The sequence below is a fragment of the Gobius niger genome (assembly GCF_951799975.1).
Source record: "Gobius niger genome assembly, chromosome: 20".
NCBI lineage: Eukaryota > Metazoa > Chordata > Actinopteri > Gobiiformes > Gobiidae > Gobius > Gobius niger.
In genome coordinates, this window is record NC_136871.1 from 7,455,618 (window position 1) to 7,468,317 (window position 12,700).

Below are 12,700 nucleotides of genomic sequence, written 5' to 3' on the forward strand. Positions count from 1 at the left end.
AAGCACTGAAAAAGGATGCTCCACATTATTAAGCAGACCATCATTTTCAAACAATATGGGAAAGAAAAAGGATCTCTCTGCTGATGAAAAGTGTGAAATAGTTTAATGCCTTGGTCTAGGTATGAAAACCTTCAATATTTCATGAAAGATTAAGCGTAATCATCATACTGTTAAGAGATTTGTGGAGGATTCAGAGCACACACAGGTTTGTGCAGATAAAGGCACAATATGGGCGGTTTCTGCCAGACAAACATCAGATTAAGAGAACAGCAGCTACAAAGCAGCAAACAAGTATTTGAAGCTGCTGGTGCCTCTGGAGTCTCCCGAACATCAAGGTGTTGGACCCTCCAGAGGCTGCAGTTGTGCATAAACCTTCTATCCGGCCTCCCCTAAACTGTTCATTAAAGCTGAAGCAGAAACGGCTGCAGTGGCTCAGAAATACATGAGGACTCATTTTCAAACAGTCTCGTTCACTGATGAGGCCGTGTAACCCTGGATGGTCAAATCAGTGTAGTGGATGGTTGGTGAATGACCACCATGTCCCAACAAGGCGGTGACGTCAGTAAAGAGGTGGTGGAGTCATGTTTTGGGCCAGAATCATGGTGAGAGAGCTGGTCGGCCCCATTAGGCACTTTTAGGATCCCTGAAGGTGTGAAAATGACCTCTGAAAAATATGTGGAGTTTCTGACTGACCACTTTCTTCTATGGTACAAAAAGACGAGCCGTGCCTTCCCAAAGTCATCTTCATGCATGACAACGCACCATGTCCTGCTGTAAAGAATACCTCTGCATCATTGGCTGCTATGGGCATAAAAGGAGAGAAACTCATGATGTGGACCCCATCCTCCCCTGACCTCAACCCTATTGCGAACCTCTGGAACATCAACAAGAAAAACATCTATGAGGGTGGGAGGCAGTTTTCATCCAAACAGCAGCTCTGGGAGTCTATTTTGACCTCCTGCAAAGAAATCCAAGCAGAAATTCTCCAAAACTCCTTGGTTTAATGGATTTAAGAATTTTGAAGCTGCTATCGAAGAAGGGCTGTTAAAATGTTAAAATGTAACTTGACCTGTTAAGATGTTTTTGATTGAAATATCTTTTGATTTCAGTAAATGTGACCTCCTAATGCTGCAAATTCAACAAATGACAATTTTCAGTTAATTACAAGCTTTAAAATGTATTGAAACGATGAGTTGTAAACAGTAGATTTTGAGTTTTTTATATATTTATTTTTGAATACATAGAGGTATTTTCAATCAAATTTAAATGATCCTCTAACAGGTAAAGACTTGAAAATTACGCTGACTCTTATTTGAGTTGACGGTTTAGAAAATCTTATAAATCTTATAAATCTTATAAAATAATCTTATTAATAATTTGGAACGCTGTACTGACTGTCAACATTTGCAAGGACATTACATCACATCAAAACAAATGCCACATGAAAACTTAACATTTAAGTGCCTTGTTTAGTGTCATTGCAGCTTGTGGAAAGAAACTGTTAAAATGGCAAAAAATGGCTCCAGCAGGGTGGCCTGAGGCGTCATTAACCATTTGTAAAGCTCGATTTAATAGTCCGGCTTTGGCTGCACTTTGTCGCTCCTGGAGGTCACATACAATGGTCCTGCTGGCTGAGCAAACCACTTTTCTTTCAGAGTCAGATTACCAAACCACACAGTCATCCAGCTAAGCTCAATAACGCAGGCTTATCAAAGACAGAGATCCCAGGCCCCCATCTCTCTGCCTCTTCTGTCCATTTCAAGAGTAGACATTGGAGTCTTGATCTGAGCCAGGTCCAGCTGACTGAAGGACTATTTCACCCACCAAGCTGTCAAGAAACTGAACTCTCCCCTTCACATCCGTTGGGTTTCAGGTGACATCACAGCGTTCTATAATATTATATAGAGGTAAAATTCTGCCGTTTTAAGGAATTTTTTGGTCTCAGATCATGGACTCATCATTTTTGTAATTTAGAAATGTTCTTTTTACATACGACTTGTGAAAGTGTAATGCTGTTAACTGGCTCCTGCCCCGCACTGGGTCCTGTGACATATCACATTCCAGAACCTGAAAACATACATATATTGCTCTATTCACCTTATTCCGGAGGTTCGCGTGGGCACCGCCATGAATTGTGCCCGCCCCTTTTCTCCAATCTGTTAACATGGGACTGGAGATGTCCGCATAAAATCAGTCACTACACGAAAACAAAGCTGTTTTCAGGCCGCACAGAGAAACGGTGCAGTGTTGACATGTTGGTGCAAATGAACATTGGCCATTTTACACAAATCTATCGACTAAACATCAGATTTGAGTGGAGAATATTTTCCCTCGTTCTCCGTTAAAATGAACGGGCTTCGCGCTCGACCGGAAGTGTCTGGACGACGGAAGTGCAGAGACAACGCAAAAAGTGGCAAAAGTGGGCGGGGCGGAATAAGGTGAATAGATACAGACGGCATCTCTGGAATTGCCCATATATGGTCATGTTTGAACAGTTAAGGGGGAAAACTATTTTGAAAAAAATGTACTACTTTAGCAACTGCTGAATTATGAATATAGTTTTCTACTAAATAAAGATACAAAGACATGGAGAGGAGCAAAGTGGTTCAACAGCCCATAAATACATGAATAATGGAGAATGCTAACACAATGGTACATGTTAGCATAGTGCTAATGCTAACGCTAGCTAGCACTTGCTATGACTGCCATTTTTTCACTTCTACTGAACAATCTGCTGTGAGAAAATATCCATATGGACCCAATTTAGATTTGACTTTATTTGTATGTGATAAATAAGTTCATATTCCACCAGAAAATGTCTAAAAAGAGTGAAAAACTGAAGAGCCCATATTTTTTTTAAATTGAGGTTGAAGGCAAATGAAAATTCCATTGTGGTAACTATGGTAACTGGTGAACTGCAGATTTTTTTGTCCTTTAGTTTTTGTCAAATATCTCAGTCATTACTACAAAAACGGTCAGAGTTCAGTGTCTGCTCCGTCAGCATGTATAAACGAATGTCTATTTTTTTCCTCATAAAGGCATTCAAAAGTGGAGACAATTATTCAAAAACTTGAGCGTGATGTTGGCCAGTAGAAAGGACTTTCAGCCTTAAGAATCATGTGTCAGGTTTGTGAATCCAATCCCTTCTAAACACTGATGAGGAAAAGCATTTGTATTTCTCCCACAGAGTTGTGTTGGCCCCTGCGCTCCACCTGACATCATGACATCATCACATTCTAGAACGTGAATGAAACCTATTCACCTTATTCTGCCCCTCCCACTTTTGCCTCTTTTTGCTTTGTTCCGGCACTTCCGTTGTATTGACACTTCCGGTAAAGTGCGAAGCCCGTTCATTCAAAAGGAGAACGAGGGAAAATGTTCAGCACTAAAATCTGATGTTTCGTCGATTGATCTGTGTAAAATGTCCAATGTTCATTAAGTTTCTCTGCGCGGCCTAAAAACGGCTTTGTTTTCGTGTAGTGACTGACTTTATCTGGACTTCTCCTGTCTCATGTTAACTGATGGGAGAAAAGGGGCACAATTCATGGGGGCGCCCATGCGAATTTCCGGAATAAGGTGAATAGGGTTCGGGAAATTCCACAGTTACCATGGAGATCCGCCATCTTTGCAGCTGTTAGCATACATTTCCATTGACTAACATTAGCTCAAAACAGTATAAAAAGTGGAGAAAAAAGCCATTAGCAGCTGAGTTACCGCTGGTAAATGCACCTAACACACTGTGGTGTCCAAGTGTTTTAATGTGAGCAATAACTCCAGTATTTTAACTTTTAAAATCTCCATTATTTTGCAATTGCTGTTAATCCCATAATGCTTAGCGATACGACATCACATTCCCGAACTCTACTGACAATAAATCTAATCTCACATACAAGTCAGTTCCCTGGTCAGAGTAAATTAAGTAAATGAGATTGCAACCGCTGGAAGATAGCGATGTGCAAAAATGAACTTTTAATGCTTTAGTGGTTTAGTGAAGCCTCACAAGTAAACAGGTGCAGTCTCATTAACTTGCTGCTAATTGCGGCTGTTGATCCTGGTTGGAACCATTATCCAAAAATGGTGTATCTGAACATGAAACGAGACAAATGGGTTGCACAAAAATAACGTAAAAATAAAGTCTGCCATGTTTACTCCTATGAAGAATCGCACATAGACTGTTTTATGCCTTTCTTGCCGCTGAATTAATCATATAGACTTGCTTTCTCGCGTTAGCAAACACAGCCAGTTTGCAGCACAGCCCCGTATCATCTGCAGGGATGCGATATGATCCTCGAACACTAAACAGCAAAAGCCCCACACTAACCCGCATGCACACTCCCGCGCCCGTCCCGCCCCAGACGAGTGTGCTGAATCCGGGTGTATCTTTAGGTATTAGCAGATCAGCCGAGCAGCAGCCACCACCGCGGCTTTCAAGTCTTTTCCGGAGGTAGTGCTTCAGAAGGGGAGCTGCAGAGGAGGATAAATGCGCAGCAATCCCCCAGGCCTAGCACTTCCACATGGGCTCTGTTCTTTCACGGACCCCTCCCCTCACTGGTTCTCCGCTTATCCCTTCCTTCCATCCATCCCTCATTATTCGTACAACCCTCTTCTGCTTAGTGTCCTAGAATCTGCCCCCCTCCTTCCTTGCTTTGGCCTCTTACACATAATTCTCCGTCACTTGCCTTCTTGCCGCCTCACACAGTTCCCCTCCTATTATGCGATTTGTTCATTTTTTCCCCCTATATTCCTCCCGCATACTAGAGTCACATTCGACCCAGACGTTTACTTCTACCATACGCGGTGAGTGAGTAAGGGTAATATATCAAAGCTCAGTTCTATAAACACATCCTCATTACAGGCTCTAGTCACTTCGGGAAAAGTGGCAGCATCTTGGAGGGCCGTAAGCAGCCAACTGTGCACAACTAACTACAGGGTGTCAGCGGGGATAATAAAGTCGTTTTGGAAAGACAAAGTGGATGCCGTTTAAAAGTGGTTTAAAAATGGAGGTTAGTAAAAAAAAAACTGTATGTTGCTAAGTGGCCTGAAAAGAAACATGGTAGAGTAAAGGGAAGGCTTTCAAATAATGAAAATCTCAGCTACATTGCTATGTCATTTCATGCCTACGGTATGCAAAAAAAAAATTAAAATTATTCAAACCAACAAAAACATCCAAAATAGTTCAGGGGTAAATTCATTGCCTTTTGAATTCCCCAAACAACATGTCATGTAGTTATTTAATACTGAATACTTATTGGGATTTGTAGCGTATTCTGTTTTCTGCTTTGTCCAGGCAAAGAATTGTATTCTGAGGCACATGTGGAACACCTTCACACTGATCTGCTTTATATCTATGTACAAATGTGGTGTAGATATTGCGAAAAACATTATTCATTTGCAATTGTTATAGAGATGTATTGCTGTCCATCCTGTTACGAACTTATTTACCACTAATAAGGAACGCAAAAAAGTAGGGCTTGTGATTTTTTTTATTTTTTTTTATTTATTTTTATTGATTTATTGATTTATTTGACAGGGACATTGCAAGTCAACACAAAACAAGCTTGTTACTGATGCGATGCAAAAGGAGTTTATAGCTTGTGCTAATTTTCAACTCCAGTCCCTGGTTGGGCCTTTCTACACTATCCATCCATCCATCCATCCATTTTCTTCCGCTTTATCCGGGGCCGGGTCGCGGGGGCAGCAGTCTCAGCAGAGATGCCCAGACTTCCCGATCCACACACACCTCCTCCAGCTGTTCTGGGGGGACCCCGAGGCGACACCAGGCCAGCTCGGAGACATAGTCCCACCACCGTGTCCTGGGTCTTCCACGAGGCCTTGTCCCACTAGGACATGCCTGGAACACCTCCCGCGGGAGGCGACCAGGAGGCATCCGGAACAGATGCCCGAGCCACCTCAGCTGGCTCCTTTCGACGTGAAGGAGCAGCGACTCTACTCCGAGCTCCTCCCAGGTAACTGAGCTCCTCACCCGATCTCGAAGGGTGCGCCCAGCCACCCTGCGAAGGAAACTCATTTCGGCCCCTTGTATTCGCGATCTTGTCCTTTCAGTCATTAACTTTCTACACTAAATTAACATTTTCAATTTTATGTTAAAAACTTACCTATATACACTATATAAATCATTTACACACAGAAACTCAGTGCTATTTACAAATTTACAAATGGGTACAATTCTGTTTTGATTTCAGCCAAGACTTAACTCGAGAGGTGAACATTTTAAACTCTGTCATGGTTTTAAATTCAGTGGGTCGTGAGTTCCACAACTTTGCACTTTTATACATAAAGGCACTGACCAAATGCAGTTTTGCTGTAAGGAACTATGAAGTTATTATTGATGGAGCTCTCATGTTAATCGATTTTATGTTTTCATGATAAAAAAAAATGCATGTAGCAGATTCATGAACTTATGGCGAGTGTACACTGCACCACATTGGCCGTCTACGATGTACGATCACTAGTCGTGACAATAATCTTAGGTCATAGCTGAAAATCGTAGGTCTTAGGTCGTACAGTGACACAGGGACAAAGATTTAAAATAGACTGTACCGTACCGCTGTACGACCGACATCAAGCAGTGTCTGATATTTTGGAACACTAGTCGTAGAGTGAGCCTCCTCTTGCTGCAGAGAGGATCTCTGTCAGTGTCCCATCAACACATCAGCACAGAGGCCAGGTATGAGCGGGTCCGACTATGCGTTTCACAGGACTTTTCTGCGGAAAATGAACACTGCTAGCATGTTGCGCTCGCCTGAGCTAAACGCACGCCTTCTGAAGCCTGAAATGCTACGACAAAACTTTGATCAGAGCTACGATTGTCTCTTTGAATGCTCGCACAGTGGAGACGAGAGCAGCTCATAATTTTGCTGTCCAAACTTCATGCAGTGTGACATCTAAAAAGACACACAAAAAAATCGCAGTGTACACCAGCCATATATCTTTCATGCAAACCTCCACTGCAACAAAAACAAATGCTTTCCTCCAGTTTAACATTTAACACACAAAACCTTCTGTTGCCACACCCAATCTCCGAAACTAGGTGCTGTTTCTGCTAAAGAACCTGCCTGTGAACCTGTCGATTATAAAGTCCATGACGATTATTGAGATTGACTAAAGTAGTGATTGCGATTTCGATAAAATCTCAAAATACCGCAATGAGTACAGCAATGTATTCTGGTGACTTTAGGAAAGCAACTGCATTCTAAACACTCATAACTCTTTAACCCCCACCTTATCTGAGCACATTTTCTCCATTTAAGCATTATCCAAATCTAAAAGCTTCTTGAAAAAAGCATCAAAAACGTGCCAGAAAAGCAACAATAATACAACAAAAATGTGGCAAAAGAGCGACCAAAAAGGTGGCCAAACAAACAATGAAAAATCAACAAAAACACTACGAAAACATGACAAGAATGCAGCAGGGACACGACAGTTAGGATAGTTAGGATCAGTTTTATTAGCATAACTTTTCTGTTTTCATTCAATACTATGGACCAGGATTCTGTGTCCTTAATAAAGCTTGAATGAATGAATGATCAGTTTTGTAGGTCTTAAAAATAGGCATTAAACATTAAACTGGCTCTAAAGTTGAGAAACTTATTGGTTTGGGTAAAGAGTTAGGACGAACTGGAGAAAATGCACTCGATTAAGGCGACGGGTAAGAGGCTAAATGTGTATCTGTTCCTCCCCAACACTGTTCACGACAAATAAATAAATGAACTCTAGAATAACGTAACGACAATTTACTTCAAAATGATGGCCTCAAAATGATCTAAAGGACACGATTGCCATATGTCTTTTGCCCAGACTTCATTCCCAACTGCTTTTGACCAGGGATAAGCCTCAGACAAATATGTTATTGTTGAGTCAGTTATGAATCATTATAGCCCATCTGCAGGGTCCATATGCCGCACACGACGGATGCACAAAGAACATTGTTAAAAATGTAACAGCCACCAAACAGTAATTTTGATACAATACTTTCCTTCTATTCAGTTTCACGACCGGGCGGGCAGACGTGAGGAGGAGGGTGTTGGGTGTTGGAGAGGGTTTGGGGGGTTAAATTAAGCTGAGCTGATGGGAGCTTTACGCGAGTTAATCTAGTTATGTGGTATAAAGGACTTCCCCTTGGCTAAAAACACAACACATTATGAGTCAGTGATGGGGAGAAAATAAAAAGTGTCTGCCTGCCAGTTTAAGTTGATCAGTCTAACTTGGGCATCAGACATTTTTTTTCCCCTCCTAGGCCGGTTATTTAATGTCAAGGCCAGTCCAAACGATGAACTGGGTCTTAAACGTTTGACTTTATATAGCGGCTCATGCAGAGTCCTCACAAAAGCCAGACTGAAAAAAGCTTCACTTCTCGTTTTGTGGGCACACGAGCCTCAAGCGTACCTTCCTTCTGCCAATTTGCTCAAGCACTCGTCCTGACAGCTGATGGGCGACTCAAAAGAATGTATGCTTATGGGTTTATAGGGAGAACGCGGAGCTAATGACAGGCTGTCGAGTTTGACAGTCCTCGCACCCGGCAGTCCCACGCTCGTATTTGTGTTGGAGCTTTTGTGAGGAGCGTTCAGAGGGAAGAGGCATCTGCAGCAGGATGTTAGCGATAAAAGCGGTTGGATTTACCATGTGTTGTGGTTATAGCTTCGCTTGGCATGTGCTGTTTCTCATGTTAGAACAAAGAAAGAGGTTTTGTGGCAGAAGTTGTATGGGGTCTGTTTGACTGTATGACACCATAATGTATCACAACGGATTTAGCATTCAAGCTTCATAAATTATATCTGCATTTCCACTTTCTAGTTTAGTGTCTCTGAACTAACGTATGTAATGTACTAATGTGTGAACTTTCCCCTTCCTGCTACAAATTACAATAGTCTAAAGCAGACCTGGTCAAAATACGGCATACATCAGTCCGGCCCACAACATGTAGAGCATGAATTGTCAAAAAAAAAAGTAAGTCTCTAGTCTAGCCCATTCCTGTGTGGAGTTATGATTTTTTTTTTTTCATTTCCAGAATACTCACTCCAGCCACTAGGGGGCAGATTAAATAAGAATTCCACAGGTGTCCAGCAGAGGGCACTGACATAATAAGAAATCAGGATATAAACAACACATTGTAGTCAAGTGGGAAATGGACAGTCTGCCCCTGGGCAGCTGTGGCTACAAAAGTCGCTTACTACCATGGAGTGTGGCGTGAATGAATATTGACCACAATGTAGCACAGACTTGTGACGCCTTGTAAAGTGCAATAAGTCTAAGTCGTTTTTATGAGGCTACAGTCCTGTCAGGCTCATTATTATTCATTTATTGAAATAAACCCCTCAGTGTATTTTCCCAATCAAAACAATTGTTTTTATTTTGGGACTTTTGTTTATGGACCCGGCGATGCACTCTCCATATATTATACTTATATCCCGATATAAGTTATTGTTGGTGCGGCTCTCCGACTCAATTCAGGCTTCTCATGCGGCCCCTTATGAAAATTAATTGCCCACCCTTGATCTAAAGTGTAACTAAAATAAATATATTTTCTCAAACCAAAGGCAAAAACTACTAATCATTAATTAATTTTTTACTAGTTAAGATTTAGTTGGGTTTGACCTAGATTATTTCACTTGTTTTGAGACGTTTCAATCAATTTCGTCTTTATTTCAGGTAATTTGCTTTGCCAATGGGGTAGGAAAATTGGTCTTATCCCACTGGCAGTTTCACTTTCTTATTTCAAGCGAGATTACCTCAGAACTAGTGTGAAATGTCATTAAAACTAGCAAAGTAAACTTGGTCAAATTAGGACAAAAGTTGCAATTCAAGTCATTTAAACCAATGGTAATTTTTTTACTTTTTACTCACTCACTCACTCACTCACTCACTCACTCACTCACTCACTCACTCACTCACTCACTCACTCACTCACTCACTCACTCACTCACTCACTCACTCACTCACTCACTCACTCACTCACTCACTCACTCACTCACTCACTCACTGCAGTGTCCGGGCAAACATACTGTCCACACAGCGGCAATGTCCAAACAAGCAGAGGGTCCCCCCGTCCTTAGATTGTCGCCTCCACCTTCTAAGGAGACTGAAGTCCTTCGGAGAGACCAGGCCTCTGCTCAGGACTTTTTATGACTCTGTGGTAGCCTCTACTCTCCATTACGCTGCCGTGTGCTGGGCCCCGGGCAGCACAGAGCGGGACAAGAACAGACTGAACAAGCTGGTCAGGAGGGCCAGTTCTGTCCTGGGCTGCCGCCTGGACTCTGTGGAGGAGGTGAGGGACAGGAGGGTGTTAGCCAAGCTCACCTCCATCATGGACAACACCTCCCACCCACTGCACGGGACTGTAGAGGAGCTGAGCAGCTCTTTCAGTGGAAGACTGAGACACAGTCAGTCAATGCAGGAAGAAGCGCTACCGCAAGTCCTTCATCCCCACTGCTGTACAACAAGACTGTGAAGTAACATGTGCAATAACCCCCTTTGCTAAACTATGTCTCTGTATCAGCGTCACTCTTTGACACTTTTTGACTGTAAACTTTGCACCTCGATATTGTACTTTTTATTGTCTGTTCTAATATTTATTCTATTTTTATTTATTCTCATTTCCTTATTGTTAAGATTTTTGCTTTTTCTTATTGTACATAAGATACCTCTTTTTTTTCTTTACTATTTAACTGTTCACTCAAATCTGCACATTTTCTTTTGCACACCCTGAGTGATCTTATTGAATTCTGAATGTAACAAGTGAATTTCTCCGTTGTGAGATCAATAAAGGATTATCTTATCTTATCTTTTTCTCATCTTATGTTCTCCCACACGGCAAAAAACCCCTCAAAAACCCAAGAAGAAGAATAGAGAGGGAGAAGCACAGAAGGAGAGATCCACTCGGACAATAGACCCTGATGGAAGCCCCTCACCCATCTTTGTTGTTGTGTTTTTTTCCCCCTTTATTTCACCAGGGGAGTCCCAAAGAGCTGCAGCACCCAGAGGAAACGCAGGGGAGAACATGCAAACTCCACACAGAAAGTCTCCGTCCCATCCGAGGATCAAACCCAGAACCTTCCTGTATAGGGTATGTTTTTAGATATTGCAACTTCAATCTCAGTGACGCATAATACCGAATAGTTATCAAATGCGTTCATACGGAAATATCGAGTGTGAGATTGAACAAAGCTGCGTTTTGAAGCGTCCTTTTGAAGAGCGAGCGCATCTACATAGGGCGCTTTGGTGGAGCGCAAAAAACTCAGAATCACCCTCGCTTCTTGCGCGAGCCACTTCAAACAGTCAAAAAAACGAAAAACAAACACGCCGAGTCGTTCCCGTCCTCCTCTTCGCCTCATCACAGAGCCGTCATCAAGGCTAACTGATGCTGATAGCAACCAGATCCAATTCAGCAACATTAGCACCGGCGCATTCAACAAAATTAGGTTGCGAAAGAAGAAAGTAGAAGGATACAAATTCAATCAGCTCGGGCGTATACTGTCGGAATATCAAAGAGTTTGGGGACGTTTTAAAAGGCTCGAGATTTAGGTTTGGAATAAGCTTTAACTTCAAACAACTCCTGATTTTCATAAAATGCTTTGCGGGGGGGAAACAGACAGACAGCGGGCAATGAAAAAGCATTATTTACGAGAGAAGAGGGGGAAGGACTGGGAGTATATGCAGCCAGTCAAAAGACACAGGAAGGGGCCATTTCCCTCCGCTTGGCTGGCTCCCCGGTGGAAGCAGAGAAATAAAAGATGTGCAGAGGAACATGACAGAATCCTGTGGAAGTCGGAGGAGCTGCCTTTTAAAGATATCGCGATCACGTATAGCCACAGAAGGCAGCCTCAGATGCTCTCACTTAGCTGTTTATCAAGCTGCAAGTGGAGGCCTGTCGAAATATCAGTACACATGCCGTGAATTCAAATGGACCGAACTGCAATCGCTCCCTCCAAACCAAGTGATTACTTAAGTTATTGGGTAGCAAATCAAAAATGGCATTAGCTTCGGCTCCTGAAACAACACTTTGTAATTAATGCTATTATTGCAGCTTGTTTGGGTGGGCTCTCCACTGTCCTGGAGTTTTTCATCAGAGCAAAGATATTCAGTATGTTTAGAATAGACCTCTTCAGGACTGATTCTGCTGGTCTGATATAAAGTCTAGAATCAGGGTTTATACAGGCAGAAACAGGTGAAATTTAATGCAATTTTTAATACCCAAAAACTATATTTTAAAGCAGTATTAAGCAACTTGTGCGCCCTAGAGGCCATAAGCGCCACTGCAGGTGTCGTAGCATGTGGAGAGAGGGATATTGTACATCCAATTATACACAATGGAGATAATTGTGTTCACTCAAACTTGGCTGTAAATACTGTATAAAGGAACAGGCCATCGTTTTTACATACTGAGATATGTTCTTACCTTAGCTTTGACGAGTTCTTTAGGACCTGTCTGATCTTCCCCCATGCCTTAAGTCACGTAAACACAGCGCAGACGGCGTTAGCATTTAGCCTCTCCCTCTCTCCTCTATAGCTCCAAAACTGGTCAATATAGAAGCTACCAAGCTCCTCCACGTTTTCCCTATTTAAATATGGTTACGTGAAGTGTTCCACTACAAAGTATAATTACACAAAATTAAACAATGTGGATTTTCTAATACTAAATTCTAATAATAATTGAATACTACCCTCAAAAAAAAGGGAAAAA

General features: G+C 42.1%; 2 long non-coding RNA genes across 2 annotated transcripts in view; one reads left to right on the forward strand and one right to left on the reverse strand.

The window, feature by feature from the left end:
• The window catches only part of LOC306980134, a 452,652-nt gene extending 443,426 nt beyond the window's left edge, over nucleotides 1-9,226 (forward strand). Inside the window, exon 3 of the long non-coding RNA XR_013793997.1 lies at nucleotides 9,077-9,226. This is a non-coding gene — a long non-coding RNA (uncharacterized lncRNA). The remainder of the gene's footprint in view (nucleotides 1-9,076) is intronic.
• The window catches only part of LOC306980129, a 169,491-nt gene that overhangs the window by 81,906 nt on the left and 74,885 nt on the right, over nucleotides 1-12,700 (reverse strand). The gene's annotated exons all lie outside the window — the stretch shown is intronic.